This window comes from Heterodontus francisci, chromosome 45 (genome assembly GCF_036365525.1).
Source record: "Heterodontus francisci isolate sHetFra1 chromosome 45, sHetFra1.hap1, whole genome shotgun sequence".
NCBI classification, from domain to species: Eukaryota; Metazoa; Chordata; class Chondrichthyes; order Heterodontiformes; family Heterodontidae; genus Heterodontus; species Heterodontus francisci.
The window spans coordinates 16,892,790-16,905,683 of record NC_090415.1 but is presented as its reverse complement, the minus strand read 5'-3'; the positions used below and the strand labels follow the sequence as shown (position 1 = coordinate 16,905,683).

Here is a 12,894-nt window from a genome sequence, read left to right as displayed (position 1 = left end):
GCAGCCTTCATCTAATTGTGATGTTTGTGACAGTTGGGAAACTTACTGTTAAAGGCTTGGTTTCCAGTGAATTCAAACTCCACTCAATACTAAATATTTAGATGGCACTTCCTCCTTTAATCTACTGAATTTGGACATATCACTGAGACAGGGATCTGGCCCTTGAATAAACAGAGTGCAGCAGATGCCACTTATTCTCAACATTCATCACGTAATCCCGCTGATTTTCAATCACAATTCCTACCCTTAGTCCAGACATCCAGTCCATAAAGGAGCTCCGACGCTTGCATCGACGTTCCATGGTTCACTAATCCTGTACTTCTTTCCCGATTGTTAAGTAGCCGTTGCAGTTACAAACCAGACATTCTTGCTCCAACTATTGTTCTCCATTCTCTGACCATTCCACACTCACCTGGCTGTCTTCCCATCCCGCACTCCAGCAACACCAAATGATTCCTTAAGTCATTCCATTCGAGATTTTAGCAGCCCACCGCGTGTGGAAAAATTCCCCTAATTTAAACACTAGTCCCATTAACCATTATTATGAATCCTTTAGCTCTGCTTAATGGCCTATCTGCCAGAGGGAGCCCTTTCAACCTAGTTGTTCCAGCAAACGCCTTATAGCTTTAAATCCTTCAGCAGATGTCCCTCTTAAGCTGCTCTGCTCTAAGGAGAACATTCGCATATTGACCAATTGCTCCACATAACTGAAATCTATCATCCCTGCCACCATGGCTTAAATCATCTTGGCAACTTCTCCAAGAGTTGACAGACATCCTTCCTAAAGTGTGGTGCCCAGAACAGGCCACAATACTCCAGATGAGGCCAAACCATTGATCTGCATTTCCTTTGGAATAGTCTCCATTTTCTTTGCACTCTGCACCTTTGTTTTTTTATAACCAGAGACCCTATACATTTTTCACAGATTAAACAACTTTTCTCACCATCTTGCACTGTTCCTCTGTGCGAAACCTGTTCCTGACTGCCCTGGGATATTTTATCAATCAGGTTATAGCACCTCTCCTCATTCGTCCACCCATAATTCATCCCTTCACATTTCTGTACATTTGATGTCATCTGTCATGTGTCTTCCCATTTCAATACTCTGTCTGACCCCACCTGAAAGCTGCAACTGACTGATTAATACAATTGAAAATTTATTACATTTCCAACTGTGCTACAAGGTTACTTGCTTTTCAGAGAATATAAATGTGGAAACTGAAACGGAACACAAGAACAGAAGGAGGCCATTCTTCCCCTCAAGACTGTCCACCATTCAGCATGATGCTGGCTGATCTCTGACATTACTTCATATACCCGCCTCTCTTAATACATTTAGTGAACCAAGATGTATTAATCTCAGATTAACATTAATAATTGATCGAACGTCGATTGACAAATGCGGAAGACATTTCTGAACTTCTACCACTCTTTGCGTGATCAGGTGTTTCCTAATTTCAGTCCTGAAAGCCCTAATGTTTAGACTGCGTGCCCCAGTCTTAGATTCAACAACCAGTTGAAACAATTTATCTCGATGTACCATATATGTTCCCATTTAAGTATTGAAAACTTCGAATAAATTGTCCCTTAACCTTCTGATTCCCATGGAATACAGTCCTAGCTTGCGTAACCTTTCCTCCCAGGTAAACGCTAAGAGAGCAGCTATCATTCTGGTAAACCGACACTACACTCCCCCAAATGCCACTATATCATCCTTAATGTGCAGTGCCCACAACTGCTCACATTAACTCCATTTATGAACTGCCTACGGCTCTGTTTAGCTTCCTTATTTTACTTTTTTCAGCTCCCCCATTTTAAAAGCCCAATGTTGCATACAATTTCTTAACTGTCTTAGATAATGTGGGAATGCACAAGTAGTGGACATAATCATAAATGTCCCCTTATTGACAGATTGTGGGAATGTATGTGGAATATTTAATAACTTTCTGCACTCGAAGTAACTTCATTTTTTTTCTATGAATAAGTGAAGTTATGGCGATTCAGAATACCACTGCAGCCCAAGTGATGGACCTAACTCCTAAAACCTGGAAAAGAAGCCCCTCCCATTTCAAATTTTGGAGACGCCACCCATTCCGATTTTAAACCTGGTGACGAAACCCTCCAATAATAAACTCGACGAAGAGGAGCCTCTCCTCCTCATTTTTCATTGGAATAGCCGCCTCCTATTTCAAACCAAACTAATTCGTTCAGTGAATATCTCCCTCGAATTCCCCCTGGCCCCACAGTAAACACTCTCCCCTTTAGAAATACCCTTCCTGCCCTGCCAGGCCCCTTCTCTACTAATTTCGACCCTGTATCATATTTCCCGACAACATCCACCACCCCCTCCCACGCTGTGCAACCCCCATTCCAGTGAACAGCCGCCTCTATATTTCCAACCTCCATCACTTTCCTAGGTGCCACTCCGTCTCCCGATAATCTTAATTCACCTCAATTCCAGTCCGGATACACCACTGGAATTCTCTCAAATGGCTTCCAGACCCCTTGGGCATCTTTTACTCGTGTCTGGCCGAACACAGGACTGGGCATAGAGCATGAACCTCCAGAGGCTAACTGGCATTCTGAGCCTTTAATGCACAGGTAGATTCGAGCCCCAGACACATCCCTCCCTGCAGAAAGAATTATCACCTGCTCTCCACCACCCCTCCCCCCACCTCCGCATCAGGGAATCAGACAGAGGCCGGACACACACACACACTGGTTGGCAGATGGACAAGAGGAGTCTATTCAGCCCTTTGAGCCTGTCCCACCAATGCTATAGCATGGCTGTTCAGTCACTTTCCCCAATGAGCCACAAGACGACAGGCGGAGACAATCGGGGAGAAGATGCACAGAGAGGGGAAGAAACACTAGGCGAGACTTGGACTTGGTGGCAATAGTGCAAACCAGGGTGGGGCGGGTTGGTGGTTGTGAAGAGAGAGAGCGTGAGAGCGAGAGAGTGAGCCTAACACAACAGCATTATTCTGGAATTATAAAAATGCTTTACACCGCTTCACATTTAGGACTTCAATTTCTGACACTCAAAGAATTCTTGTTTTTAAAGTTCTCATCACTGTTGCTATTTTGGTAGCACTGTAGGCCATTTGCTCACAGCAATATCCCACAAGCAGCCGTGTGATAACAGCTGGCTACCCCCTTCCAATCCAATTCATTGCATGTTTGCTCACTCGCCTGCGTCTCCCTCCCTCCAGTTACTCTTATTGAGAGAGAAATATGGAGAAAGAGAGAGAGAGAGACAGAGAAATACATTCTCCGAACCTCACTCTCAATTCAAATAACTGCTGCACATTTCATTGAACCTTCAAATTCACGGCGCTGCCCAAAACACCAGCATTATTCAGGAATTATACAGGCTTCAAACTCAGAATATTAATCCCAGGCGTTCAGGAGAGCTTTAAACGCAATGAATTCAATTCAAAAGTGCAGTCGCTGTTGCAATGCAGAGAATTCTGCAGAAAAGCTGTGCAAAGCAAGATCTCAATAACTGTGCCCCTTCCAAATTCAGTTTACCAAGGTTTTGAGTGTAGATTTATTTGTCTCTCTCCCTCTACTTCTCTCTCTCTGTCTTTGACCATCTTTCTCTGCCGTCCACCCACCACCCCACCCCCCACGCACACACACACAGCATTTTTTAAATACATTCATGGGATTGGACGTAACCGGCCAGGCAAGCATTTATTGCCCATCCCTAATTGCCGTTGAGAAGGTGGTGGTGAGTTGCCTTCTTGAACTGCTGCAGTTCGTGTGAGGTAGGTATACACACAGTGCTGTTAGGAAGGGAGTTCCAGGATTCTGACCCAGCGATATTGAAGGAATGGCGATGTAGTTCCGCATCAGGATGGTGTGTGACTTGGAGGGGCACTTGCAGGTGGTGGTGTTCCCATGCATTTGCTGCCCTTGTCCTTCTAGTTAGTAGAGGTCTCGGGTTTGGACGGTGCTGTCTAAGGAGCCTTGGTGCACTGCTGCAGTGTATCTTGTAGAAGGTATACACTGCTGCCACTGTGCATCGCTGGTGGAGGGAGGGAATGTTTGTGGATGGGTGACAATCAAGCGGCTGCTTTGTCCTGGATGGTGTCGAGCTTCTTGGGTGTTGTTGGAGCTGCACCCATCCAGGCAAGTGGAGAGTATTCCATCACACTCCTGACTTGTGCCTTGTCGATGGTGGACAGGCTTTGGGGAATCAAGAGGAGAGTTACTCGCTGCAGGATTCCTAGCCTCTGACCTGCTCTTGTAGCAATGGTATTTATGTGGCTACTCCAGTTCAGTTTCTGGTCAATGGCAGCCCCAAGGATGTTGATAGTGGGAGATTCAGCGGTGGTAATGCCATTGAATGTCAAGGGGAGATGGTTAGATTCTCTCTTGTTGGAGATGGTCATTGCCTGGCACTTGTGTGGCGCGAATGTTACTTGCCACTTATCAGCCCAAGCCTGGATATTGTCCAGGTCTTGCTACATTTCTAAATGGAAAGCTTCAGTATCTGTAGTGTCACGAATGGTGCTGAACATTGGGCAATCATCAGCGAGCAACCCCACTTCTGACCTTTTGATTGAAGCAAGGTCATTGATGAAGCAGCTGAAGCTGGTTGGGCCTCGGACACAACCCTGAAGAACTCCTGCAGTGATGTCCTGGAGCTCAGATGATTGACTTCCATCAACCGCAACCATCTTCCTTTGCACTAGGTATGACCCAAGCCAACATAGGTTTTCCCCCCTGATTCCCAGTGACCTCGGTTTTGTTAGGGCTGCCTTGATGTCAAGGGAAGTCACTATTACCTCGCCTCTTGAGTTCAGCTGTTTTGTCAATGTTTGAACCAAGGCTGTAATGAGGTCAGGTCCCTGGCAGAACCCACACTGAGCGTCACTGAGCAGGTTATTGCGAAGCAAGTGCCGCTTGATGGCACTGTTGATGACACCTTCCATCACTTTACTGATGATTGAGAGTAGGCTGATGGGGCGGTAGTTGGTTGGTTTGGACCTGTCCTGCTTTTTGTGTACGGGACATACCTGGGCAATTTTCCAGATTACAGGGTAGATGCCAGTGTTGTAGCTGTACTGGAACAACTTGGCTTGGGGCCCGGCAAGTTCTGGAGCACAGTTCTTCAGTACTATTGCCGGAACATTGTCAGGGCCCGAAGCCTTTGCAGTTACCAGTGCCTTCTGTCGCTTCTTGATATCATGCGGAGTGAATCGAATTGGCTGAAGTCTGGCATCTGTGATGCTGGGACATTCAGGAGGAGGCCGAGATGGATCATCAACTCGGCACTTCTGGCTGGAGATGTTTGCAAATGCTTCAGTCTTATCTTTTGTACTGATGTGCTGGGCTCCCCCAGCATTGAGAATGGGGATATTTGTTGAGCCACCTCCTCCAGTTAGTTGTTTTATTGTCCACCACTAATCATGGCTGGATGTGGCAGGACTGCAGAGCTTAGATCCGATTCGTTGGTTATGGGATCGCTTAGCTCTGTCTATCGCATGCTGCTAATGCAGTCTGGCACGCAGATAGTCCTGTGTTGTAGCTTCACCAGGTTGACACCTCATTTTGAGCTATGCCTGGTGCTGCTCCTGGCATGCCCTCCTGCGCTCTTCATTGAATCAGGGTTGGTCTCTTGGCTTGATGTTAATGTTAGAGTAGAGGATATGCCAGGCCATGAGGTTAGATTGTGGCTAAGTACAATTCGGCTGCTGCTGCTGATGGCCCATAGCGCCTCATGGATCCCAAGTTTTGCACTGCGAGATCTGTTCGAAGTCTATCCTATTTAGAGCGGTGATAGTGCCACACAACATGAAGGAGGGTGTCCTCAATGTGAAGGCGGGACTTCGTCTCCACAACGACTGTACGGTGGTCACTCCTACCATTTCTGTCATGGACAGATGCATCTGCAGTTGGCATATTGGTGAGAACGAGGTCAAGTTTGCTTTCCACTCTTGTTGGTTCCCTCACCACCAGCTGCATACCCAGGCTGGCAGATATGTCCATTAGGACTCGGCCAGCTCGGTCATTCGTGGTGCTACCGAGTCACTCTTGATGATGGACATTGAAGTCCCCCACCCAGAGTACATTCTGTACCCTTGCATCCTCCAAGTGCTGTTGAACATGGAGGAGTACTGTTTCATCAGGTGAGGGAAGGCGGTAGGCTGTAATCAGGACGTTTCCTTGTCCATGTTTGATCTGATGCCAGGAGACGTCATGGGGTCCAGAGTCAATGTTGAGGATGTATGATCTGCACTTTGGAGCTTTGGTCCTTCTGATGAGTATGGGTGCCACTTATGCAATATTACTTTCGACCTCAGCTGAGCAGCGAAAGCAGGAGCACGAACAGGACCAGCAGGAGCAGCACCAGCAGGAGCAGCAACAGACTTATCCTCACCGACGTACAGCTCCATAGGAGTGAGGGCGTCAGTAGAGATGTACAGCTCACAGGAGCCCATACCCAGCACAGGGACAAGAGGCGGCCATCCAGCCCTTTGAGCCTGTTCCACCAATGTTAGATCATGGCTGATCTGTCCCTTCGCCCATTGAGCCACAAGAATACAGAAAAAGGCAGTCAAGGAGTAGAAACAAAGAGAGGGGAAGAAACAATTGGCTGGACTCCCCAGACAGAGGGATAGAGACAAATAAAGCAGAGATCCATGGATTAGGCGAGAACTGAGTGAGGGAGAGAGAGAGAAATAAATGGAGAGGCAGATGGAGAATGACAAAGAGGCAGGGTGTCAGAAACCAGTGAGAGAAACAGAGCTGTGAGCAGAAATACTGAGATGGATAGAGAGATGGAGAAGTACAGGGAGAGAGCTGGAGGCGTAGAGAGAGAATGCAGCAGCGATGTACATATTGAGAAAGATCCCAGGCAAGAGAAATATGCAGAGTCAGAAAGATGTCGAGGAGCAGAGATACAAAGTTAGATGTAGATTCAGAATAGAGAGGGTGTCTCGGAAGGGAGATGCAGAGATAATCTAGCAGGAAGGGAGAAGTGGAGATGGGCAGATTCAGTGATTTGGAACTGAGTCAGAGTGAAATGAACTGAGAGGGACAGATAAAGATGCAGAGAATCGCAGAAAAAAGAATGAAAAGAGAACCTTGTGAAACGAGAGAGAGAGAGAGACAGAGATATAGAGGAAGTTGTGAAATGGAGAGTTCAAGGACGATGAAAAGAAACAAAGATATGAACACAAAGGAAGATGCAGCAAAGAAATTGCTGCAAGAGATGGTGAGAGGTAAATCTACGGGATTACATTGATTGTTCTGGAGCAGCGCTTCATAAACTATTTGCTTCAGAGAACCCTCCATCCCTCTACCTTGTTTTAAAAGGGCCCCCCTAAAACACAAAATCAAAATACTGTGGATGTTAGAAATCTGAAACGAAAACTATGTTGGAAATACTGAGCATTTCCAGCACTATGTTTTTATATCAGCCCCGAAAACACAAGCTCTTCTTTTCTGTATCTAAAAATAAATTGGACAATAACACATATGTATTCATTATTTTCCTATCTGGTTGAAGCTCTTTTTCTGAGAATTCCACGTCTCAAAATATTCTCCCTTTACATCATCAAAGTTGCAGCTTCTGAAAAGTTTCTCCTTGGGAATAAGAGCAATAAAATTGATTGAAACAAAGCAAATCATTTTTGAACATAAATAAAACAAAGCAAGAGCCCAGGGCTCTTTCTCACATTCAACAATCTCTCAGTGACCCCCACCTTACAAACACATGCTCCCATACAGAGCCAGAGAATGGGAAGTGATTGGAATGTGAGACTGGGTTTCAGGAGCTGAGAACCTGCCCATTGTCCTGTTAATCCAGGCAGCAGAGACAGCTCTGAGCAGAGACATGACAAGGAGCTGCTTCCTGATGACCTGCAAACTTTTCACTCCAAACCCCATTGTGAACAACATTGCTGCAATTTACAGACAGACATTTGCAGCAATCAACTCCATCCTGTTCCAAAACACTGTGAAATTCTCTCTTTAAACTCAGACGGAAATGCCAACACATAATCACTGCCCCAGCATTTAAATTAATTAAAAGTCAAGACACCCTCATGGGTGGGAGATGTGATTGGGCAGGATGGGGGGTAAGCTTCTCTACAGGGGCTGGGATCTGGGCAGTGACTAAACACTGCAGCTCCCCCACCCACCCCCAGTACCTGCGTTTCTCCCTCTATGTATACCCTGTTTTTTTTCCAGCGGTCTCTCACTCTCTCTCCATTTATCTGTGTGTCTCGCTGCATCTGTTTCTGCCTCATTGTAAAAACACACAAACACTGTTGACCCCCAGTCCCTCTCCCGGAGAAAGATAGATAGAAAAATCCACATTCTGGTCCCTGAAAATCTGATTTCAAACGGCATTTGTTGCATTTAACTGTCAAATTCAGCCCACAGCCGAAAACACTAGCATTATTCGGAAATGATAACAAGCCTTTACAGATCTTCACATTTCAGCCATTTAATTGCTGATTCACAGAAGCATTTGTAAAAGAGTAAATTAAGTTTTAAAGTGGCCGTCACTGTTGCAATGTTGGAAATGCTGTCGGCCATTTGTAACTGGAGACAGGAGCGGCAGCAGGTGGACCTGGCAGGAGTCACACCCTGAGCGGGACCTGTAAAGGAGAGAGCGGGGCTCTAGGCCCTTGCCTACCTGAGGACCGGAGTATTGAGGACCTTAGATTGTCATGGGTAGTGTCTGGAGTAAAACAAAGCCCCTAGTGTAATTAGTACTTTTTTTTAATTAAAGGGAATAACTCGCACCCATGGTATGTTCTTCCAACGCTTCCTGTGTCCCTGACAACCATGTTTGCAGGAAGTATATCCATCTGCAGCTACTGGATACCCGCATTACAGAGCTGGAGCTGAAGGTGGATTCACTGTGGAGCATCCGCGATGCTGATATTGTCGTGGATAGCATGTTTAGCGAGGTGGTCACACCGCAGGCAAATGTAGCAAAGGCAGAAAGGGAATGGGTGACCACCAGGCAGAGTAGAGGATGGCAGGTAGTACAGGAGTTCCCTCTGGCCATCCCCCTCTCTAACTGATAGACTGCTTTGGATATTTTTGGGGGAGATGGCTCAGGGAAAAGCAGCAAGAGCCAAGTTCATGGCACCATAGTTGGCTCTGCAGCACAGGAGGGGAGGAAGAAGAGTGGCACGGCTATAGTGATAGTGGATTCAATCATAAGGGGAACAGACAGGCGGTTCTGCGGCCGCAAAAAGACTCCAGGATGGTAATTTACCTTCCTGGTACTAGGGGCAAGGATGTCTCTGAGCAGCTGCAGGGTATTCTGAGGGGGGAGTGCAAGCAGCCAGTTGTCTTGGTACATATCAGTATCAAAGACACAGGTAAAAAAATACAGGGTCCTACAAGCTGAATATAGGGAGTTAGGACGAAAATGAAAATGTAGGACGTCAAAGGTAGTAATCTCAGGATTACTACCAGTTCCAAGTGGTAGCGAGAACAGAAATAGCAGAATATACCAGATGAATACGTGGCTGGAGAAATGGTGTATGGGGGAGGGCTTCAGATTCCTGGGACATTGGGACCTGTTCTGGGGAAGGTGGGACCAGTACAAACTGGGCAGGTTGCATCTGGGCAGAACTTTTCGAAACCCTCCCTTCCTCCCCTTTCCCACTCATCACTTCCCACCTTCAGCATTGCTCTTTAATCCAAGCCCCTCCCTCCCTATTTTCCACCCAGCTCTTTCCCCTCATACCAAACTTCACCATTCAAAACATCCACACCCCCTCTGGCTACATTCCAAACCTCTTCTTTTCTCCATTCCAAACTCCTCACTCCTCATCGACAAAATCTTCCTTTCTCCTTATTATCCATCCCTTCTCCTCCATCCACATCCATCACTTCCCCTCAATCCACATCCCTCCCTTTCCCTGCATGTAGATCCCTCCCTTCCAACCTTCTGCACCTCCACTCTCCCTCCTGCCACACCACTCCCTTCAGCTCCTCCACAACCCTCTCTACGCCTTTCAATAATCCTACTTTCCCTCATCCAAACCCTGCCATTTATGTCCTTGCACATCCAAACTACTGACAACCACTTTCTCCTCCTTCCAAATACTATCCTTCCACTTCTTCTAAATCCCAAATTTCCACTCATTCCACATTCCTCCCTTCCACTTCGTCCATATTCCTTTCTACCGTCCTCTACGTTCCTGTAAACCCTACCTGTGCGTATTCCAATTCGGAGGATATCCCCTCCTATCCTCATTTCGGACCACATTATAACACTACATTCTGTCTGATACTTTGTGTTATTTTTATCGGTCTGTGTTGTAGACGAACCCTTTCTCTCCAACAAAAGGGCCGGGGAACGAATGTGGTAGACAAGACAATCATATTTGAAAGTATCGCTCTGATCCCAGATCCTGGCTCCTGGTCAGCAATGCTAATCAGCAGAAATGATTTGTGCAAAGGCATCAGCGTTGCTTGGAACGTTATCCTTGTTTCAACCCTCATAAAGCGGGCTGAACCTATCAGGATTCCCTGGTCCCGAGGATATGAAGCAACTTCTGAGCACCGAGGATGTGAAGTAGCGTCTGGACCCAGATGTGAACTGGTCTCTGGAATACCAGGATGTAAACCACTGTCGGTAGCCGAGGATGTGACACTGCACCTTGGCTCTGAGGATGTGATCAAGATTTATGGGCTACGAGATTGTGAAGCAGTGTCTGAGCCCCGAGGATGTGACACAGTGTCTGGGGCCGGAGGGTGTCAGCCAGTTTCTTCCTCAGTTTCAGTGAACCTTCAACAAATGTCTGAGAAACTGGGACTTTGCACCGTGCGAACCAAGGCTTTTGCATTCCATTTATAAACATTGGGTCCCTAAAGGGAACACTGAAGAAGAGAAGGAAATTGTTCCTCTCCCCGCTGAACCTCCCTGGTGCCCCTCCTTTTTCCCTCCAATTTCCATCACGCAGGCCCGCGTCTGGTCCTCGACCGCAGGCGATCTGCCTGTGGAGGCACAATAGGCCGCAGTGTCTCCACTCCACTGTTAAACTGTGCTCTGAGGCCAAGTTCCAGATGAGCCTCGGACTGAGGGGCTGCAAAACTGTGACACATCCAATTCTGAGGACTTCTCTGCTTTGAGCAAACAGAGTAAGACAGAAATGTAACCAATACCAAAGTACAGCCCACCACCCCGCCCCCATTATGGTTTTCGGAATAATGGGACTCAGATGCAAGATTCTTTCACGTGTTGGAATGATGGAAACACAGCTATACTGTAATACAGTAACGATGAGGGTGGAATTCAGACCAATGCGTGCAGAGGTCAATAGATTCGCGGTCCAACTACTTTAAACCCTCAGCCATCTGAAACAGTGTGTGCTTATGTGGTAGCATGGCCGAGTGGTCTAAGGCGCTGGATTTAGGCTCCAGTCCCGTTAGGGGCGTGGGTTCGAATCCCACTGCTGCCACTGTTTTGTGAGGTTACTTGAGAAGGTCGTGAAGAACAAATGCAGCAGTTCAGCCTCCGAAACTGCGTTTCGTCAAAAGAATCCTTCTTTCACGAGGAATAAAAGCAGAAAGTTCTGGAAATACTCAGCAGGTCAGGCAGCATCTGGAGAGATCGGTGCAGAGTTAACATTTCAGGTCCCTGACCTTCTGAAGAATCGTCACAGATCTGAATCGTTACTCTGCTTCTCACACAGAATAACAAACACATGAGTTAGGAGCAGGAGTTGGCCCATCGAGCCTGCTGGCCATTCAATCAGTTCATTGCTAAACTGCTTACTCCACATTTCCACCTACCCCCGGTAACCTTTCACCCACTTGCTTATCAAGAATCTATCTTCCTCTGTCTTAAAAATATTCAAAGGCTTTTCTTCCATCGCCTTTTGAGGAAGAGAATTCCAAAAACTCACGATCCTCTGAAAGAAAAAAAAATCTCCTCAATCCTGTCTGAAATGGGCGACCCCTTATCTTTAAGCAGTGATCCCTAGTTCTAGATTATCTCACAACGGGAAACATCCTTTCCACATCCACCCTGTCAAGACCCCTCAGGATCTTATATGTTTCAATAAAGTTGCCTCTTACTCTTCTAAATTCCAGCAGATGTAAGCCTAGCCTGTCCAATCTTTCCTTATAAGGCAGCTCGCCCTTTCCAGGGAAGAGGCTGGTAAACCTTATCTGTCGCTCCTGCAACGCATTTACATCCTATTTTAAATAAGGAAACCCGTACAGTACACAGTACTCCAGATGTGGCCTCACCAATGCACTGTATTGCTGAAGCATAACCTCCCTGCTTTAGTATTCAATTCCCCTCGCAATAAATGATAACATTGTATTAGCTTTCCTAATTACTTACCTCACAGGCCTTGCCAACATAAGATGCTATTGCATTTTGAGGGAGTATTGCAATGCAATGTGGTATTGTATTGCATGTGGCTATTGTTCTCCAAAGGACTAATGCACTGCATGAAACTGCACAAATGCATGGGAAATTGCATTGCAAGAGGTTATTGCAGTCCAAATTGCTATTTCACTGCAAGTGGCTATTCCATGGCAAAAGGCTTTTGCATTGACACAGACTGCTCTATTCAAAGGACAATTGAATTGCTCTGAGCTATTGCATTGCAATTCGATTTGGCAAATCAAGGCACTATTCGACAGCAACTGGCTCTTGCACTGCAAGGGGCTGTTGCATTTTACGAGGGTTTGCATTGCAAGGGATCTTGCATTGCAAGGTGCCATTGCATTGCATGTGGCTCAGTACAAGGGACGATACGCTGCGTGGAACCTTTGCACTGGAAGAGCAATTGCACTGGAAGAAGCTCTTGGACTCAAAGGAGCAGTTGCACTGCAAGAGCCTGTTGTATTGCAGGATGCTTTTGCAATGCCGTGGTCTGTTGTGTTTATTGGGCTATTGTA

At 46.5% G+C, this 12,894-nt stretch overlaps 1 non-coding gene across 1 annotated transcript; it reads left to right on the top strand.

The window, feature by feature from the left end:
- Positions 1 to 11,359: 11,359 nt before the first annotated feature.
- On the top strand, positions 11,360 to 11,441 carry trnal-uag (transfer RNA leucine (anticodon UAG)). The gene has a single exon. It is a non-coding gene; the product is annotated as a tRNA-Leu (tRNA).
- Positions 11,442 to 12,894: the final 1,453 nt, after the last annotated feature.